The 20,264-nt window shown below is 52.3% G+C and overlaps 1 protein-coding gene across 7 annotated transcripts in view; it reads left to right on the top strand.

Moving 5' to 3' along the window:
• Positions 1–20,264, top strand: part of Lingo1 (leucine rich repeat and Ig domain containing 1) — a 189,420-nt gene that overhangs the window by 56,123 nt on the left and 113,033 nt on the right. For 5 of the 7 annotated variants that reach the window (XR_012910016.1, XM_075965821.1, XM_075965823.1 and 2 more), the window contains exon 3: positions 19,525–19,569. The exons of the other annotated variants lie outside the window; for them this stretch is intronic. The gene's annotated coding sequence lies outside the window, so the exon portion shown is untranslated. The remainder of the gene's footprint in view (positions 1–19,524; positions 19,570–20,264) is intronic. 7 annotated transcript variants of the gene reach the window in all.

The following is a 20,264-nucleotide window of genomic DNA, read 5'->3' on the forward strand; positions in this document are numbered from 1 at the left end:
TCATCTGCTCAAGATGACAACACAAACTGTCCTGCTGGGACTGAATTTCAGGATGGATTTCAAAGCCTGTGGTTCTTCCTCTCCGTGCACCAGTCTCCTTATAGACACCAAGAAGGTCTGGAAGAGATGACCTTGGATTTGTCTACTATCTGTAAGTTTGGGGGTCTGCTTTGAGCCCTGGAGTCTCCTCTTATACATGAGATTCTAAGCCTGGCCTTTGGGAGGAACCTTCTCGTCAGATTCTTGAGTCTTGCTTTTCCATAAGGCCAGTATGAGGTCCGGCTAGAGTTGGGCTATAGCTGAAGGACTAAGAGCTGTCATCTGTGAGAGGTGTCCCCAGGATCTTAAGGGGGGCAGAGTAGGGACTGCCTGGGCCTATTTGTTCCTAGAAGGAAAGGACTGAACTAGGAAGAGTTTGTAACTCCATAAGGCCTTGTCCCTTATTGCAGGCCCAGATGGCAGAGGCAAATGCTCTCTCTTCCTGTGCACAGCCATGGTCAGGTCTGAAGGACCTGCCGCTCAAGTGTCACAACTACCTCCAGGCTGGAGGGTTGGAGGCCCCATTTTACAAGCAAAGAAGTTGTGTTTCATGGAAGTATATGGATCTCCCAAGTGGGCCTGAGGTCGGGGCTATGCTAGGTGGACTAATGCCTTCCTGACTACTCTTGGCATGGCCTGAGAAGGGCACAGAAATAATCCTGCAGAAACAACCAGAGGCAGGATCTGGGGGAGGGGTGCTGGGCAGATAGTACTCTCCAGACTCATCAGAGCCTCCCTCCAAGGACACCTAATACAAGCCCATGCTGGGACCACCACCTGCTGTCTACCCCACAGCCAGCTGTGCCACTTTGGGTGGAGCAGCCTGTCGCTCCGTCCCAGAGAGGCGGGTGTGCCTAATGAATTAATTAATGTTGGTGAAGCACTTGGAGATCCCAGGCTGAAAGGTGCTCAATACATACAAATCAGAGTGATTGTTATTACCCATAATTATGGAGTTTCTGCTGGAGAAATTATTCAGAAGAGGACGATGTCTGGGCCAGCAGAGGGCCTGCCAAGATCTGTACTGCGGTGGTGGAGGAACCAAGCAACCAACCAATCAAATAACTTCCTTCCTCTTCCCCCTCCCTCTCTCCTTCCCTTCCTCCCTTCCACTATCTTTCCTTCCATCTCTTTTTTTCTTCACTTTCCTCGTTCCCTCCTCCTTCTTCCTTCTTTTTCTCCCTGCCTTCCTCCCACCCCTCCCTCTTCCACTTCCTCTCCCAGTTCTGGGCCTGTTGCCCACTTTCCCCCACCACACATGCCTTCTTTGTCTTTCATAGAGACAGGCGCCTGGCACGGTTGGAAGGAAAGATTGGACAGTAGCCCTCTGAATGATGGAGGGGATGAAGGACCCAGGAGTGGGGATTCATTTTCCTTTCTATTGAGTACATCTTTGAGGGGTGTCCTGAACTTTTTTGGGGGTGAGATACAAGTGTGACAATACCCCTCCCTGGATTGGCAAGCTTGATGTTGCAAGGCTTGGCCATATGATGTTTACATAAACATTGTGTGCATGTGCATGTGTATGCACACATGGTGTATGCGTGTTTCCAGCCCCTCCTCTCATCAGAAAGTGTTTTCAGTGTGGCTTGGAGCCTTGGCTGAATTGTTGATTCTTTAATGGCTGAGGCAGAGCCTTCCCCACCGGTCTGAGTGAGTGGCCTCCATGCCAATAGTCTTCTATAGTGCTCACAAAGAGCAGCCCAGTCAGATTGTTGTTCTCCATGGCTGTCCTCCCTCAACCTTCACACCAATAGTCCCTTACAGTGCATACAAACAGCAGCCCAGTCAGATTGTTGTTCTCCATGGCTGTCCTCCCTCAGCCTTCACACCAATAGTCCCTTACAGTGCATACAAACAGCAGCTCAGTCAGATTGTCGTTCCCCATGACTGTGCTCCCTCAGCCTCCGTTCCTTGGCTTCCATTCTTTGAGCTTTCCAGCATAGAACGGGACACACACGTTCAGCACCACGGACAGCACTCAGCTTTTCTGATGCCCCTAGCTCTTTCCAGAGGAACATTACCCCAGAGGTCAGTTTGACCCCAGCTCTACTTGCACAGATGAGAACACAACAGAACCCAAAGAATTCTCGAGACATTCAATCACACACAGAAAGCTCAGCTTTGGGGCTGAACTTCATATATTCTGGCCTCTCAATCCCTACTGTGATGGGGAAACTTTAAAAGGACTTTGCAATGTTGTCAGCAAACACACACAGGGAGCATAGCCCCTCCTGTGTTCCCATCTCTGTGGCAAGCTCAGGGTTTGACATCATATTTCTGTTCTCCCCTGCATGTGAGACCCACAAAATAATGTCTCATTCACCATTTCAGGTGGGATGCTGGGCGCAGTACAGACCATCAACTGTGGGCTTGGCTCTGTGGTGTCTGTGAGGCGGAACAGTGTCTCATAGGGTGGAGCAGTTAGGGAAAGCCCCCAGGAGGAGTTGGCACCTAGGACTGTTGAGAGGAGGGAGAAGCAGCCTAGTTGCTAAGGATGTGCGTAGGTGGTGGTGAGATGCCCTGTGGGCTGAGGGCAGATGACCACTGGGAGCTGGAACATAGATAGCGTTCTTGCAAAGGGGCTACTCAAGGTCCTGAGGCCACACAGATGACCAGACATGGACACTGTGGGATTTCTCACCCAGTTTCCAGTGATGTTGCCTGGCCTGATGTCACCCCTCCTTACTTGGGGTCAGCTGATTTCATCTAGAAGTGACAATAGATTGTAGTTGTCTGTGAGGACCTCTGTGTCTCAGCACTCAGTCTGTAATCTTTCCCATCTAGCACAGGCTGTGTTCTCTTCCTCAGCATTTGCCAAAAAGATGGGACAGAGCCCCAGGGCCCTGTGTGGAGCCTGGGCCAGAGAAGCGTCTCTTGCTGCCCATTGATTTGCATTGCTCTGGCCAGCTGCCTGAGTTACTTTGCCGGACATTGTGGGACTGTGTTTGCCTTTGGGCAATGAATGTCCTCACCAAGAAGGAGATTGGGCCTCTGCTATTAACTCAGTCACCTCCTTCAGGACAAAACCCTTCACTGTTGGACTCTATCTGGCTGAGTAGTGGGGCTCTGGGAAGCGAGCAGAATGGGTAGCCTGCCTTGGGTATGACAGGAGGGTAACAGCCAGGGCCAGTGATTTCCCAGGGCACTGCTTCCTTGACTCTATGTTCCCAGCAGGAGCTTGGGAGACACATAAATCTGTGTTTTATTCCCCAGCTCTCTTAAGTGTAGGCTTTGTGATCTTGGCCAAGGCACAACTAACTAACCTCTGAGTTTCAAGTCACCTCCCTTTGTAAAGGGGATTGGTCACATTTGCAGAGTGAGATGGTGCTGTTTGGCTTGGGTGATTGGCAGAGCTGAGTGTGCAACACACACCATGGTTTAGAATGTGCTGGTAGCCTATGGTTACTGCTGAGGACCAAACCTTTACCTTGGCATTGCCTAACACCTTGTTCACTTTGGGCACGTGTGCATTGCCACCTTGCTGTGTGCCCTCCATCCCCAGGAGGGTGATCTTTTCACCTCACCTCTGCTAGGGCTCAGGAGGCTGTGGGAAAGTTTGAATGACTGAATTCAGATAATAATGTGTTAGAAGTGACCCTTTCCCAGACTTTGGGGCTGGCATCTTCCTGCAGCCCCAGGGGAATGTCCAAAGATCAGACCAAGTCATCAGAGCACAAGAGACTGGTTGACAAGCCCAAGGCATTGACCTCTGCCCTAGAAGCTCTTCGGGGGTCCCCAACTCCAAAGCTTTCTGTTGTCCTTCAAGGGTACCCCGCCATCACAGGCCTTGTCAACTCTCTCTGTGGGACTTCATGGCATTTCATGTTCTCTTCCATTTGATGGTGCTCCGTGGGGGTCCTAATTGGTGATGGTGATGGAGGTCACTGGAGGTCACTGCCTCCTGGAGCTCTGTGTCAATGTAAAGTACTCTAACAGTGCTGTTGACTAACTCCATATAGACAGGGGCAGATTTCCTCCCACTCTGCAGAGAAGGACGCTGAGGACTGACGAGAAGACAGGGCCACTCAGAGGCGTAGTTGGAGAGAGGTCAACCTGCTGATATGCCTACTCTATTTCTTGCCCTAAACATAGAGAAAGAAGGAACATGTTCTCACAGTCCAAAGTATTCCACTCCAGCATATGCCTTCTGGGCTTTCCCTGACCTCTCTGACTTCCCCTTGGCCTGACTCTTGATAAGTTCCAACTCTGATTCTGTGCTTCTTAAGAGAAGAGGAAGGGAATCTTGCAGGCTGACATATTTCTAGCATTTACCAAACCTTGGCATGTAGTAGATGCTCAACTAGTATTTGCTTAATGGAGGGATGAATGGCATTGTGGGGATTAAATAATATTAAACACTTGGCCCTCAACCAAGTATTTATTGAGTGACAAAACATCTTTGGGTAGAATAAAAGGGGGTGATGGGTGTCAAGTGTCTTTCTCAGCACATGGGAATAGCTGTAGTAGTAATTGATGGCGTTCATTCCTCTGGGAAGAGTTGCGGGGAAATCAGAAGAGGGCCAGGGAGGGGAGAGAAGCAGGGAGAGCAGACATGAGAGCTCCAAGGAAGAGGCAACAGTGGGAGGAGGCTGGTTAGCATTTGGGGGCCTCGACACCCACTCTGTGTAGAGCTGGGGATGCAAACTCATGTGTGTGTGCACACGTGTGGGCGTGTATGTGTGTGTGTGTAAAACAAATAACTGGAAAATGAATTTAATTATAAGGCACTTTTAATAGCTATTTATATTTAATCCTGCTAATTCTGTGTCTTGTGTAGCCAAACTGTAATTCTATTCTTCTTACTCATTTGCTACTGTGAGTGGGAGACACAGAGACAGGGAGGCGGCCCCAGAGGAAGGCAGCAGGTGTCCTTCCCCACCCTGGGGTCAGACTCAGCCAGCTGCAAACCTCGAGAGCTGGCAAGGCCATCACAGAGGGCATCTGGGACACTGGGCTCTGTCTCTCTCTCTCCAGGGATGCTCTGGTTGTATTTTCCACCATTTGGGGGTGGGAAGGGCAGCAAAGGAGAACACCCCTCTTCAAATTCAGGCAGAGCCAGGTTCAGATCCAATGTCGGATGTGAGCCTGGACCGAGGAGGCTCATTCTCTGTGTAAAGTGGGCATGATTTCGCCCTCTCCAGGGCTGCTAGGAAGACAGCGTGGAAGTAGTGATCCACTCTGAGAAGACTCTAGAAATATTTATTCCTGAGCTCAGGCTAGTCTCATCCATTCCCAAACTGGACATCTGTGTAGATTTCAACAACTCTGAATACAGCAAAATCAATAAAAACTCAGGGTCAGAAATTGGGGTTCAACCTGAAGATCCGAAAAGCAAAACAGCCAGCCACTGGCTCTTACCTCGACCTCAGTCTGAAATGGTGATCCTTCCTCCCAGAATCTCAAAATGAGACTGTGTCTGAGAGCTGTCTCACCCTGTTTTATATTCCTCCCTAGGGGTGGAATTAAAGGCGTGTACCACTGGAATTAAAGGCATGCACCACCTGATTTCTATGGCAACTAGTGTGGCTACTGGGATTAAAGATGTGTGTCATTGTGGTTACTGGGATTAAAGATGTGTGTCATTGTGGCTCCTGGGATTAAATGTGTATGTCATTGTGGCTACTGGGATTAAAGGTGCGTGTCACTGTGGTTACTGGGATTAAAGGTGTGTGTTACCATAACCTGTCTGTAAGGCGGACCAGTGGGACTGTTTCACTCTCAGCTCTTCAGGCAGTCTTTATTTATTAAAATACAATTGAAATGCCACTACAGCTGAAGTTCCTAACCAGCCCACTGTTCATTGGTCAAGAGAAGATGATTGACTACCTGGATGGCTAATAAATGACCAGAAACCTGCCCTTCTTTTCGGGACTTGGCTGAGAGTCTGGGCTATTAGATGGTCTTTGGCAGGGCCTTGGAGAGGTTCAGGAGCAGCCTTCCCACATGATAGTAAAGAGGGTCATAGCAGCAGCACCGTGGGCGTGGCCGTGGGTGTGGTGAAAGGAGTGTGTTCCTGAGAAGGAACCAGGGTCTGGCCCACATAGGTGCTTCCTAAACGGTGTCTTTGGGGAAATAAGATCAGGTTTTAGTGACCTCTGCTCTAGGCCCTATTGAACTGTGGAGACCCTGGGCAAGCTGACAGCCCTGCTGGAGCCTCCTCCATATTCTTACATGGACCATGAGACCAGGTGTGGGAAATTGCTCTGAGAAACAGGACCAGGTTCCAGTGAGGCTTAACCCTAGGGCAGGGCTGTGGGTGCTGGGTATTCCCTGGGGCCAGAGTGCAACAAAGGCCTCAGAGAAGCCTAGTTGGGGCCAGCATCTGAGAATGGGCTTGGACTCTTTCTAGGCAGGGGACTGGGAGGGAGGCATGAGGGTTCCTGGAGTAGGATGGGTGGGAGGATCAGCAGAGGGCTAGCCTTCTCTACCTTCTCCTCATGTTCTCTGGCTCCTGCTCAAAGTGCAGGGCTTCCTCTTGGTGGTGAGCACTCTGGTTGCAGGGGTTTGCAAGACCATGGCAGGTTGGCCATGCCCACTTGCTGGCTCTTCCTCCTCAGGGATAGCACAAAGTGGATTTCTCTCTCATGCTACAGAAGGGGAAACTGAGTCCCAAAGAGGCTCAGGGACATGAATTCGGGTTCTAAAGACAGTTTCTTTGTTCTTTGAAAATCTCTGCCTGCCTATGGAAGAAGTGTGGAAAGTGTGGCTTTTTCAGAGGGTGACGTGGTGTGAAAAACATGACCTCCTTGGGAACAACTCTGAGAGGCTGGACTCAGGAGGGTTGTACACCTCTGGGCACAGCAAAACCCACCCCAAGGTCCCGCAGCCCCCATAGCAGCCTTATGTTATGCTGATCCCCAACCATAAAATTATCCTTGTTGTTACTTAATAACTGTAATTTTCTACTATTATGAATCATAATGTAAATATCTGTGTTTCCCGATTTTCTTAAGCAACCCTTGTAAGAGAGGAATTCGACCCAAAGAGGTTGAGAGCTCCAGGTTGAAGACCTCTGGCTTAGCAAGTTCTGAAGGAGAGGCCATGAGGGTGAGGCTGGGGCCTGGCCTCTTCTTCTCCTTCCCTGTGTGCCTTTGGGGAAGTTTGTACCCCTCTGGCCCCAGTTTTGCCATCTGTAAGATGGGGGTTTTGGTCTGCACCAATCATTTACTGGACCCCTTCCCTGATTCTATAAAAACCTGAGAAGGGGGTAGGTCTGTGGGTGTCCCTGGGGTCTGAGGTATTAGGGGGTAGGAGGCAGATGTATTTGCTGTTGTCTACTGCAGCTAACACATTCATTAAGCATCTCTAAGATGAATGCGCCCCCAGTTCACCTGGCACACGAGCCTCGGGATTTATTTCTTCCTGAGTGGTATCATCCATCATGCTGGCTCTGTTGCCAGCAGGTACAGTCAGCTCCCACCTGAGCTCCTGCAGGCCAGGGGCCTGGTATTTTCCAGACAGGGCTCCCCTCCCTCACAGGAGTTCTTCTGTAACCTGACCACCCTTCACCTCAGTGATGTGGGGCTAGATTTGCCTTTTAGGTGTACCCTAAGTTACATCACAGGTACAGGGTCCTCTTTGGGCTATGAGGACAATCAGAGCTGGCTTCTTGGAGGAGGTAGCAACATGGGCTTTCAACCTAAAAAAAAAAAACAGTTTGGCAGGGATCAGACAGGGAGAGAGAGAGAGGAAGAGTTGCCTACGGCATGGGTTGAGAGAATGGTGACCCCATGCAGTAAACTGGAAAATACTCTTGACTCACATCTACTTATGGGGGGTTCTGGACAATGCTTGTGGACTGACTGATCCTCTCCCTGTCCTTAGACTCTTCTGTTCCTTAGGCCTAGGTGCTCTATATCCTTCCCAGGTGGCCCTGGGACCATCCGTGGCCATACACTGCTCTCCTTTCACACACAGTGGTTTGCCCATCCCCCCCCCTCCACCCTATCCCAATCCCTGGTCAATGCGTGTGAAGCATTGGCATAAGGCCTGGCTCATAGCGCCCCATTATGATGCATGCAGGTCTCCTCCTCCACCTTAGGAGGGGTCTCCAGGCCTCACTCTAAGGAGGGCATCCGAGGGGTCTCCCAGGGATGACCAGCTCAGTGGGGTGTGGCAGTGGGTGTGGACATTCGTGGGATCTTTAGAAGGTGGGAAGACTTGGCCCAACTATAGTGCATTGGTTGGAGGGTCCAGAGCAGCTGTCCAGCTGTGCAGCAGCTGCCCAGCCATGCATCCTAACAGCAACATTTACCAGCTCTGTGTGCTTGACCTTGTTGGAGGAGGCGTTAAGCCCCTGTCTTGATTCCGCCATGAAAGGGTCTGCACTGCACTGACTGCGGTGTTGCATGGTTGATGAGGCCGCGCTTGGGAAGTGCTTGTTCAGTGCTAGCTATGGAGTCTCCTGGAAATCTGGCAATCAGTGGACTGGGAAGTGGCCTATGGCTGGGAACTGGTTGCTAAGGGAGGCTCAGGGTCCAGGCTGACACGTGCTTGATTCCAAAGCTCTGCCTGGGGCAATCCCAGTGTCTAGAGGTTTCTGGTGTCCCGCCAGTGTTGTAGCCTCCCACAGGAAGTTGCTGGTCCATCCAGGCTTTGCCCACAGACTTCTCTTCTTAGGCTTGTTGTAGGCAAGACCTTCTCTCACCTGTGGGTCCAATGGGACCTGGAGCACTGGGACCTCGTAGCAGGAGCTTAGAAACACTTTGCTGTTAGCTCTATGGTTTGGAAGGAAAAGTGGAGCTGCTCGGTTGCTCTCAGGACTCTAAGCAATCACTGCACAAGTCCACTAACCCCACCTGTTGTATGTCCAATTGGGATGACCCCAGCCCTGACTCCCAGAAGCACCCCTGCAGCCCCCTGATGTCCACCCAGCTGTCTGACCTGAAGCTCCTCTCCCGAGGGCTGGAAATTTGCTGCCCACTGCGGTAGAAGCAAATCTCAGCCTCTTTCCCGCATCCAGCTGTCCTCCCAATGCATGTTAAGGTGAGGCTAAGCCACCGGCTCCATGTCTGTACCTCTACTTTCATAGAGAACTGTAATTTGTGGAAAGACTCTAAGGTGAGAGAAGCAAAGTTGTTCCCCACTTTGCCCCAAGTGGGCTCTCCAGGAATCTTGACCTGGGCTCTTTGTACCCTACTCATCCCTTTAGAAAAACACGCGAAAGCTGGACCATGGTGGTGCACATCTTTAATCCCAACACTTTGGAGGCAAAGGAGGCAGATCTGAGTTCAAGGCCAGCCTGGACAACAGAGCAAGTTCCAAGACAGCCAGGACTACACAGAAAAAAGAAACCTTGTCTCAAAAAGCAACAACAACAACTAAAAAAAAAAAAAAAGAAGAAGAAGAAGTAAGGCACAGGGCACGGGACACAGATTAGAGATCACGGGCTAGGAAGGTTAAGCTCTGATTCCCCTTGGTCCCAAGTCTGGGCCCCTTCCTGTCCCCTTTCACCACCTGGAGGTGGGAGTTACACTCCTATTTTTACACAGGATATGGGGGCACCCTCTGTCCAATCCCTAAGGAGCTCTGGGTGCTTGTACCTGGAACAGGTGGGCAAATGTGCCAAAGGTAAGCTGGTGATGAATGGAGAGAGATGGCAGGATGAGGGAGGGGAGGAGACTAGAGGAAAAGGGGAACCCTGCCTCTCCTCCAGGAACCCCTTCTAGCTAGGGTGTGCAGGCAGCAGAGGCTGGAGAGCTCCCTCTGGCCAGCTGAAGTGCTCATTCATCGTTTCTTTCGTACAGGTGAAGGAGGCTCTGGCCTTACTCATATATCCCTGAAGGCCTTCCTTGAGTTCCTTACCATGCCGCAGGCTCTCTTGTGAACCTGTGGGGTTCAAAGGATGGGCTGGCAGTAAGGGGATCCTTATGTGGGGACAGCTAGAACTGGCCACACTTAGCCACAAGGGCAGTTCTTTGGTGGTCAGCTTCCCTCCAGTCTCTGCCAAAGGCAAACCTTCAAGTTCCTGTCTCCTTCAACAGCATGTCATCCTTGGAATGAGTTTTCCTCAACTATGCCATGACCTCATCTTATCTCGTGGGCTGAATACAAGTTCAGAATTTCTAGTTTTCTGGCTGGGATCTGTGTGGCTTCTCTGTCCTGTTTGGTTACAGTGGTCAGCTCCTTTGCCTTTGCACACACCTGGGTTCAGTTCTCTCCCCACCATGAGCAACTCACCATGTCCTTGGTTAGTTGTTTTAACTCAAGCCTCAGTTTCCCCCTCAGTAAAGCGAGATATAGGTGCCCATCTCAGAGAGCGTCTCAGAGGGCAGGTGGCCTAGGGACAGTGCAAAGGCTTTCTCTGTCTGCCTCTCTGTGCAATGGCTGCAAGATTCTGTGTGGAGAGCCTGGGGCCCCTCCTAATTCAGAGGCTTCTAAAACTATGCCCCATCCCCTAACACTTGGCAGCGCCTTTGACCTGTTCCAACCTGGCCTTGGGGTGGTTCAGCTAGGCTGGCTGGATTCCCCAGAGCAGACCCTCTCTTTGGACTAGTCATGCAGTTACCCCTGTACCACGGTGCCTTCTACCCAATGTAGGGTCCAAACTGCTCTTACCCTCTGCCTCACTAGCCCCGTCCCTTCCTCTGAACCCAGGGCTCCTTCAGGCCCCCATGGTCTCTGTTTCTGCTGAGGTCTTGGCAAGTTTTTCCAGGTCAGCATGGATGCCTGAGCTTCTGCTCCCAGAAGCAGGGCAGGGCTGGTTTGCACTGGTTCCTGAACCTCCAGGTCCCTTGCTGCCTGCAGTCTCCAGGAGGTTGCACAGGGAAACTGGGGTGGGAAGGTGCTTGCCTGGAGAACCACAAAGTCAGATTGTTTGGTTCTTATTACCAGTAGGGGTTCCTGTGGGGAGCACAGGCCACAGACCTTCCTTGGTGACCAGATCTACTGCTTGTGGGATAGCAGGGGGCTGGGATAAAAACATTTTGGCAGGGGAGCTGGGAGTTTTCCTGGGTCCACAGTCCTTGGCTTCGCCTGTATTTTGGATTGGAGAGTGCCAGAGATTAAGCTGATCCTCAGAGTCTAAGAGCAAAGGATTGAAAACCAGAGAAGTTTCCTGACATCCACTGAGATAAGGGCTACCAAAGAAGCATTGAACTGTATTGTGAAAGGTGCACTGGGTTTAACAAGACCTGGCAGGCAGAGGGCATGTGAACCAGGCTTTGGGTACTGACTAACTTGTGAGTCTGTTCTCCTTCTGCAAGTGGAGAGCACCAGGTGAGGGACCCCATTGAGATGCACGCTCTCTATAACACTGGAGCCTCGCTCCTGCCCAGCCCTTTTCTCAGTACAAAGACACTTCCTCAGGGAGGCCTTCGTTGATCACTGCCGTACACTGGGTGCTCCCTTCCCGCAGAGCTCTTTCCACTGTGGTCATTGGGTGATGGTTGCCTTTGTCACCAGGCTTTCTTTATAAGGTTCTTTAGGTCAGGGATCTCAGGGCTTGGTGGTCCCAGCTCCCAGCCCAGTGCTTGGCACAGAGTAGGTACCTACTGAACAGCTATGTGAAGTGGGCAGGGCACCAGCTGAGGAGCTGCCAGGAAGAAAGAGGTGGGGCTGAGGGCTGAGGGGACCCCAGTGAGGTGTGCACAGTGCCTGGGCACAGCCAGCCGGCTCCTTTGTGTCATTAGGCAGCTCTTTAAAGAGCTGTTACAGGAACAAAAGCCACACAGCTGCCAGTGCCTCAGTGGGCGATTGGCCTGCTGAAGAGCTAACGCGTCACCCCCTAGGCAGGTTGGTGACTCTGGGGAGTGTGGTCAGCCCTGAGGCTGGGGGCTGTGGGAAGGAGGACCATTGGCGGGCCCAGTCCTGACCTTACCAAAATTATTATTTTTTCAAACCTGCAAGAGAAAGGGGATATTTTTAACCTTGTTCCATGAAGGCATCCTAGGGGAACCGGGAGGGGGGGGAGGCAGAAGCCAAGGAGGGGGAGGGGCCAAGGGCAGGTCTGGGGGCTTCCAGAGAGCCCCTGAGAACAGCTTTCCCCCCTTTGTCCCCAGCCCTGTTAAATTTTTTAAAGGCTCCAAACAGCAAGAGGGACAGTGGAGTTCATTATATCGAGTTATCTCCTCCGTTTCAGGCGAAGATCAATCTTCTGAGTCTTGCAGCTCCAAGGGGGAAGGGAAGAGAAAGAAAATGGGAGGCGAAGGAAAAAAACTCCCTGGACCAATTTCCGCTGGCTAACACGATTACCCGGCTGCCTGGCAGCCGCGCCAGCTGTTGGCAGGCATGCTGGCCCCCCGCCAGCCTCGCTCAGCTGCTGGCTGCCCCAAGGCTCCCTCCTGAGTGGGGTGGGTTGGCAGGTGTGAAAGCCCCACATGCCCCTTGGTTGGGGCTGCTGAGCACGGCATCCCAGGGATGCTGCAAGCCCTACTGGTACCTGCCGACACCCATTGCTCAGCCTATGCCACAGTCCAGGCTGTGTCCAGTGTTCTGCCATGATGAGTATGCCCTATGAGTCCTTCCCAAGGGAGCCTTCTTCAGAGAGTAAAATCACAGAGCGCTGGCTCCACTAATTTATTTATTCATCCGTTCATTCATTCATTCATCCGTTCATTCATTCACACACTCAACAAATAGTCCCCGAGCATTCCCTTGGCAGCATGCGGTCCTCACATATTCAGAGACAAAAAAGGTATCTGTGGTCTGTGTTGAGAAGGGGACAGACAAGGGACAGGGGCACACATACACAAGCAGGACAAGCCCAGCTGAGGGAGGACAGAGGCCATGGTGATGGGAAGGGAGTTCTGAGAGTAGATCAGGCCCCAGAGGCCTTAGGAGGAGCTTGCTGGTGTGGGACAGCCACAGTAGTCGTGACTCTGTTGTGGGGGTTTGAACTATTGTCCACACGAGGTGCCCAATTCCAGCAGGGCAAGGGCAGCGTGGGGCAGACGGCGGCTGAATAGTCAGGGCTGGGATGATGTGTTTGAGGAAAAAATTGATAGTGTCTGCTGATGGCTTGGGTGTGGGTGTGTGGGATAAAACGGAGTAAAGGTGGAGGGAGATGTAATTTTGGGTTAAAAATGAAGTGTTCTGGGTTGGGCAGGGCCGTTAGGAAGAGTAAGTAGAGCTGACGGATTGGCCTCCAGCTCTGGAGCTGTGCTCGGAGACTGGGGCTAGCACGAGGGAGCTGGAGGCAGAGCCGTATATAAAGCCCAGACCTGTGAAACCAGCTAAGGGGTGAGTAGTCAGGAGAGGAATGAGGGCCCATGGACACCTGGCCTCCGATGTTTGGAGAGGGAGTGGCCAGAGGAGGCCAGTCCTGGGAGGCCAGAGGTAAGTGTCTCCACACGGAAGAAGCCACCAGCACATCAGATGCTGTCCAGATCTTGGGGACCAGGGCATAGCTTTCTGGGCATCTTGATATGACTGTCTTGTGGAGTGGAAGGGACCTTGCAGCTCCAGAGAGGACTGCAAGACACTAGCCAGAACCTTAGAGCAGACAGTTGAGTCTTCTCCCTCCCTCCCTCCCTCCCTCCCTCCCTCCCTCCCTCCCTCCCTCCCTCCCTCCCTCCCTTCCTCCCTCCCTCCCTCCCTGCCTGTCTCCCTCCCTGTCTCCCTCCATGTCTTCCTCCCTCCCTCCCTGTCTTCCTCCCTCCCTCCCTGTATTCCTCCCTCCCTCCCTCCCTCCCTCCCTCCCTCCCTCCCTCCCTCCCTCATTTCTTCCTTCCACCTAACTCTTCCATCTATTTCCTTTTAAGCTCACTGATTTGTAGGGTTTTTTCCCCCAGCAAAATGGAGACATCAGCTCAGATGTCACTGGATCTCAGTGAATAAGAGCCTCACTGTGTAGCCCTGGCTGTCCTGGAACTCACTCTGTAGACCAGGCTAGCCTTGACCTCACAGAGATCTGTCTGTCTCTGCCTCCAGAGTGTTGGGATTAAAGGCGTGCACCCAGCGGAACTAATCTTAAGCAATGCTCCCATGGGGAATTACATAGCAGTATATCAGCACGAGCATGTTTTTGGAGGGCACTTTGGCAACAAGTAGAAAAATTTAGAGTGTTTATATCCTTTGATTAACCCTTTGGAACTGGCCTAGAGAAATGCTTACATACACCTACAAGGAAGCAGGATTCCCCCCAACACCCACCACCCAGTAAGTAACGTTTGAAATAAAAAGTTGGATTCCTTCAAGCATACATCCTTGGGGTTCCTGGTCATCCGTTGAGAGTGTGCCCCCTTGTGGAGGAGCACAGTGTAGCACAGACTGCTGGCTCTCTAACCAGAAGCCCTTGGGGAGCACAGGGACCATTCAGTATCCCCCAGAGCAGTGGTTCTCAACCTTCCTGACACTGCGACCCTTTAATACAGCTGCTCATGTTATGGTGACCCCCAGCCACAAAATTATTTCCTTGCTACTTTATAACTATGATTTTGCTACTGTTCTGAATTATAATGTAAATATCTGGCAGGTGACATCCAAAGGGGTCACAGTGCATCGGTGTAGAACTGCTGCTCTAGAGAATAATGATCTGAGTGGCATCGTGTCAAAAGCATGCTGTGAAGACCGTTAGGGCTAACACGTGGTGCTCTCAGCCAGATCGGGTGCTGAGCGAAGACGAGCAAAACTTGATGCTCTGTAAGACATGGAAAGATCTATAATACATCGTGGAAGAAGACAGGAGTTATGAACCCGAAATCAGATCCTGTGGGTGCTTCTCTATGGGCACACATGTACCCCAGAGTAGACCCCGTGTGTGCACCTCTCTATGGTACAGGTGTACCCCAGAGTAGACCCCGTGTGTGCACCTCTCTATGGTACAGGTGTACCCCAGAGTAGACCCCGTGTGTGCACCTCTCTAGGGTGCACGTGTACCCTAGAGTAGACCTTGTGTGCACCTATCTATGGTACAGGTGTACCCCAGAGTAGACCCCGTGTGTTCACCTCTCTATGGTGCATGTGTACCCTAGAGTAGACCCCGTGTGTGCACCTCTCTAGGGTGCACGTGTACCCTAGAGTAGACCTTGTGTGCACCTCTCTATGGTACAGGTGTACCCCAGAGTAGACCCCGTGTGTGCACCTCTCTATGGTACAGGTGTACCCCAGAGTAGACCCCGTGTGTGCACCTCTCTAGGGTGCACGTGTACCCTAGAGTAGACCTTGTGTGCACCTCTCTATGGTACAGGTGTACCCCAGAGTAGACCCCGTGTGTTCACCTCTCTATGGTGCATGTGTACCCTAGAGTAGACCCCGTGTGTGCACCTCTCTAGGGTGCACGTGTACCCTAGAGTAGACCTTGTGTGCACCTCTCTATGGTACAGGTGTACCCCAGAGAAGACCCCGTGTGTTCACATCTCTATGGTGCATGTGTACCCTAGAGTAGACCCCGTGTGTGCACCTCTCTATGGTGCATGTGTACCCCAGAGTAGACCCCGTGTGTGCACCTCTCTATGGTGCACGTGTACCCCAGAGTAGACCCCGTGTGTGCACCTCCCTATGGTACAGGTGTACCCCAGAGTAGACCCCGTGTGTGCACCTCTCTATGGTGCACGTGTACCCCAGAGTAGACCCCGTGTGTGCACCTCTCTATGGTGCATGTGTACCCTAGAGTAGACCCTGTGTGTGCACATCTCTATGGGTGCACGTGTACCCTAGAGTAGACCCTGTGTGTGCACCTCTCTATGGTGCACGTGTACCCTAGAGTAGACCCTGTGTGTGCACCTCTCTATGGTGCACGTGTACCCCAGAGTAGACCCCGTGTGTGCACCTCTCTATGGTGCACGTGTACCCTAGAGTAGACCCCGTGTGTGATCCTCTCTATGGGCACACATGTACCCCAGAGTAGACCCTGTGTGTTCACCTCTCTATGGTACAGGTGTACCCCAGAGTAGACCCTGTGTGTGCACCTCTCTATGGTGCACGTGTACCCCAGAGTAGACCCCATGTGTACACCTCTCTATGGTGCACGTGTACCCTAGAGTAGACCCCGTGTGTGCACCTCTCTATGGGTGCACGTGTACCCCAGAGTAGACCCCGTGTGTGCACCTCTCTATGGTGCACGTGTACCCTAGAGTAGACCCTGTGTGCACCTCTCTATGGTGCACGTGTACCCCAGAGTAGACCCTGTGTGTGCACCTCTCTATGGTGCACGTGTACCCTAGAGTAGACCCTGTGTGTGCACCTCTCTATGGTGCACGTGTACCCCAGAGTAGACCCCGTGTGTGCACCTCTCTATGGTGCACGTGTACCCCAGAGTAGACCCCGTGTGTGATCCTCTCTATGGGCACACATGTACCCAAGAGTAGACCCCGTGTGTTCACCTCTCTATGGTACAGGTGTACCCCAGAGTAGACCCTGTGTGTGCACCTCTCTATGGTGCACGTGTACCCCAGAGTAGACCCCGTGTGTGCACCTCTCTATGGGCACACATGTACCCCAGAGTAGACCCCGTGTGTGCACCTCTCTATAGGCACACATGTTCCCCAGAGTAGACCCCGTGTGTGCACCTCTCTATGGTGCACGTGTACCCCAGAGTAGACCCCGTGTGTGCACCTCTCTATGGTGCACGTGTACCCCAGAGTAGACCCCGTGTGTGCACCTCTCTATGGTGCACGTGTACCCCAGAGTAGACCCTGTGTGTGTACCTCTCTATGGTGCACGTGTACCCTAGAGTAGACCCTGTGTGCACCTCTCTATGGTGCACGTGTACCCTAGAGTAGACCCTGTGTGTGCACCTCTCTATGGGCACACATGTACCCCAGAGTAGACCCCGTGTGTGCACCTCTCTAGGGTGCACGTGTACCCCAGAGTAGACCCTGTGTGTGCACCTCTCCATGGTACAGGTGTACCCCAGAGTAGACCCTGTGTGTGCACCTCTCTATGGTGCACGTGTACCCCAGAGTAGACCCTGTGTGTGCACCTCTCTATGGTACAGGTGTACCCCAGAGTAGACCCCGTGTGTGCACCTCTCTATGGTGCACATGTGCCCAAGAGTAGACCCTGTGTGCACCTCTCTATGGTGCACGTGTACCCTAGAGTAGACCCTGTGTGCACCTCTCTATGGTGCACGTGTACCCTAGAGTAGACCTTGTGTGTTCACCTCTCTATGGGTGCACGTGTACCCCAGAGTAGACCCCGTGTGTGTACCTCTCTATGGTGCACGTGTACCCCAGAGTAGACCCCATGTGTGCACCTCTCTATGGTACAGGTGTACCCCAGAGTAGACCCCGTGTGTGCACTACTCTATGGGTGCACGTGGACCCCAGAGTAGACCCCGTGTGTGCACCTCTCTATGGTGCACGTGTACCCCAGAGTAGACCCCGTGTGTGCACCTCTCTATGGTGCACGTGTACCCCAGAGTAGACCCTGTGTGCACCTCTCTATGGGTGCACGTGGACCCTAGAGTAGACCCCGTGTGTGCACCTCTCTATGGGTGCACGTGTACCCCAGAGTAGACCCCGTGTGTGCACCTCTCTATGGTGCACGTGTACCCCAGAGTAGACCCCGTGTGTGCACCTCTCTATGGGTGCACGTGTACCCCAGAGTAGACCCCATGTGTACACCTCTCTATGGTGCACGTGTACCCCAGAGTAGACCCCGTGTGTGCACCTCTCTATGGGTGCACGTGTACCCTAGAGTAGACCCCATGTGTGCACCTCTCTATGGGTGCACGTGTACCCCAGAGTAGATCCTGTGTGTGCACCTCTCTGTGGGTGCACGTGGACCCTAGAGTAGACCCTGTGTGTGCACCTCTCTGTGGGTGCACGTGGACCCCAGAGTAGACCCCGTGTGTGCACCTCTCTATGGTGCACGTGTACCCCAGAGTAGACCCCGTGTGTGCACCTCTCTATGGTGCACGTGTACCCTAGAGTAGACCCTGTGTGTGCGCATCTCTATGGTGCATGTGTACCCTAGAGTAGACCCTGTGTGCACCTCTCTATGGGTGCACGTGTACCCTAGAGTAGACCCTGTGTGTGCACCTCTCTATGGTACAGGTGTACCCCAGAGTAGACCCTGTGTGTGCACCTCTCTATGGTACAGGTGTACCCCAGAGTAGACCCCGTGTGTGCACCTCTCTATGGTGCACGTGTACCCCAGAGTAGACCCCGTGTGTGCACCTCTCTATGGTGCACGTGTACCCCAGAGTAGACCCTATGTGTGCACCTCTCTATGGTACAGGTGTACCCCAGAGTAGACCCCGTGTGTGCACCTCTCTATGGTGCACGTGTACCCTAGAGTAGACCCCGTGTGTGCACCTCTCTATGGTACAGGTGTACCCCAGAGTAGACCCCGTGTGTGCACCTCTCTATGGTACAGTTATGCCCCAGAGTAGACCCTGTGTGTGCACCTCTCTACTGGTTCACATATACCCCTAGAAAAGGAGTTTGTTTATTGTACTGAATAATCAAACAATACTCGGTAATAATGGAAATTTTGATTTTTGTTGAGTTTTTTTTGTTGTTGTTGTATGTTTGTTTGCTTTGAGACAGAATTTCTCTGTCAGCCCTGGCTATCCTGGGTACTCACTCTGTAGACCAGGCTGGCCTTGAACTCAGAGCTCTGCCTTCCTCTGCCTTTGGGATTGAAGGTGTGTACCACTACCACCTGGCTTGAAAATTTAGATTTTTATCTCCTCCCGGAAGTCTTCTAGGTCTGCACTAGACCAGAGCCATCTATTGTCAGATATGTTTGGAATGCCCACCCTCACCCTCACCGCCATGGTGTGCGTGCATGTGTGTGTGCGTGCGTGTATGTGTGTGTGTATGATTCTCAGCCTATGAACTTCTTGGGCCTAGACTACATACTCTGCAGGAACATGTTCTAGGTACATACAACTAGAGACATGTTTAAAAACAGGAGTTGTTCAAATGGGACCTCAGATGGCCGTACCAGTACCCAGGGGAAGCTACTTGAAATGCAAATTCTCAGGCCCACTCAGGACCCCTTGCTCAGAAAACTCCAAGGGTGGCAGAAAGCTGTGTTTGTTCAAACCCTCTGGGGATGGATATACCTACTTGTGCTAATGGGCAAAAGGCCAGCCCAGAGTCACAGGGTGACCCAGTGACATAACTGAACTGGGCTGGGTCAGGGTGCCAGGCATATGTGGGCCCTTGTGCTCTATTCCTGCCAGTTCTCTTGGGTCCCATTGGGCCATGGCCAAATCTGACCTTGAAAGGCAATGTGAGGCCCAGCTCTTTGTGTCCAGGCATCAGACAACCATCCTTGCTGCTGTGGTTAGTCCGGGTGAGGTGTGGTGGGGTGGGATGGGGTAGGGTGGGGGCTTTCCTAGTCTAGTTCACAGATCTCAGGACACATGTGGAGCCTGGGCTGGCCTGAGCAAGCCCTCAGGTCCCAGTCAACAGCAGCTCTGATCTGATACTTGTTTTACTCTGTGAAATGGACCGGGCATCTTTGCTCAGCCTCTCCTGCCTCTTCTGCCCTGGGGCCTGGCAAGTCCAGGCTAAACAGAGAGCTTGGGTGAGGCAGACTGAAGGGTAGGTCTGGGCGTCTGCTCACCTCTTCCCTGCTGTTTCTCTGCAGGAGTCCTGCTGAGGAGCCCTGAGCCTGGAGTGAGGCCTGAGAGAGGTGAGCCATCATCCCGTTGTCCTGTCTCCTGAAGGCTGCCTTTGCTTCCTCAGCCATGTTGGGGGTGGGAGGAGTTGCTGAGTGAAGAGGGAGAGGTTTGGGAATCAGCTTGGGGTTAGGAAGGTGGTTCATAGACTACTGACTGAGGCCAAGCTTATGGGGAGTGAGAGCCCTTTGGAAGAGTCAGGACAGCAGCCAGCAGCAAGGCGAGCTGTGAGCTAAGAGTAAGCCAGGTGAGTAAGTTGGGGCTGGGATTGTCGGCCTGGAAGACACTGGCTTTGTGGATGTTGGGGGGCAGAACTTGTGCTGAGATCGGTAAGCACTTTGAGGGTTTCATTCTCTTTCTCACAAGCAGGGTGAGGCAGAACCAGCTAATTCAGGACAGACACCGAGTCCCTCTCCGGACCCCCAGGACACACCTGTACAGTTTTTAAATTTAATTTCCCATCAGAGTCTCAGTGTGTCTGCTGAGTAAGCCAGCAGAAAAGACTATGGAGTATGGTAAATCTCAGGTCTGGCAGGGCTGGCAGGGGTCACTAAGGTCATGAACTGAGGGTCAGGTTTAACACCTCTCTGTGACCTCCCCGCCCCCATTTTCTGGTGAGTCAAAGGGGACTTCTGAAAATTAGTCCTCCGGGATGTTACTCTGTGTAGAGAAGACCATGCACGTAGTTGGTGCTCAATAAATGGTAAAA

The sequence above is a fragment of the Microtus pennsylvanicus genome, chromosome 3, assembly GCF_037038515.1.
Source record: "Microtus pennsylvanicus isolate mMicPen1 chromosome 3, mMicPen1.hap1, whole genome shotgun sequence".
Classification (NCBI taxonomy): Eukaryota; Metazoa; Chordata; class Mammalia; order Rodentia; family Cricetidae; genus Microtus; species Microtus pennsylvanicus.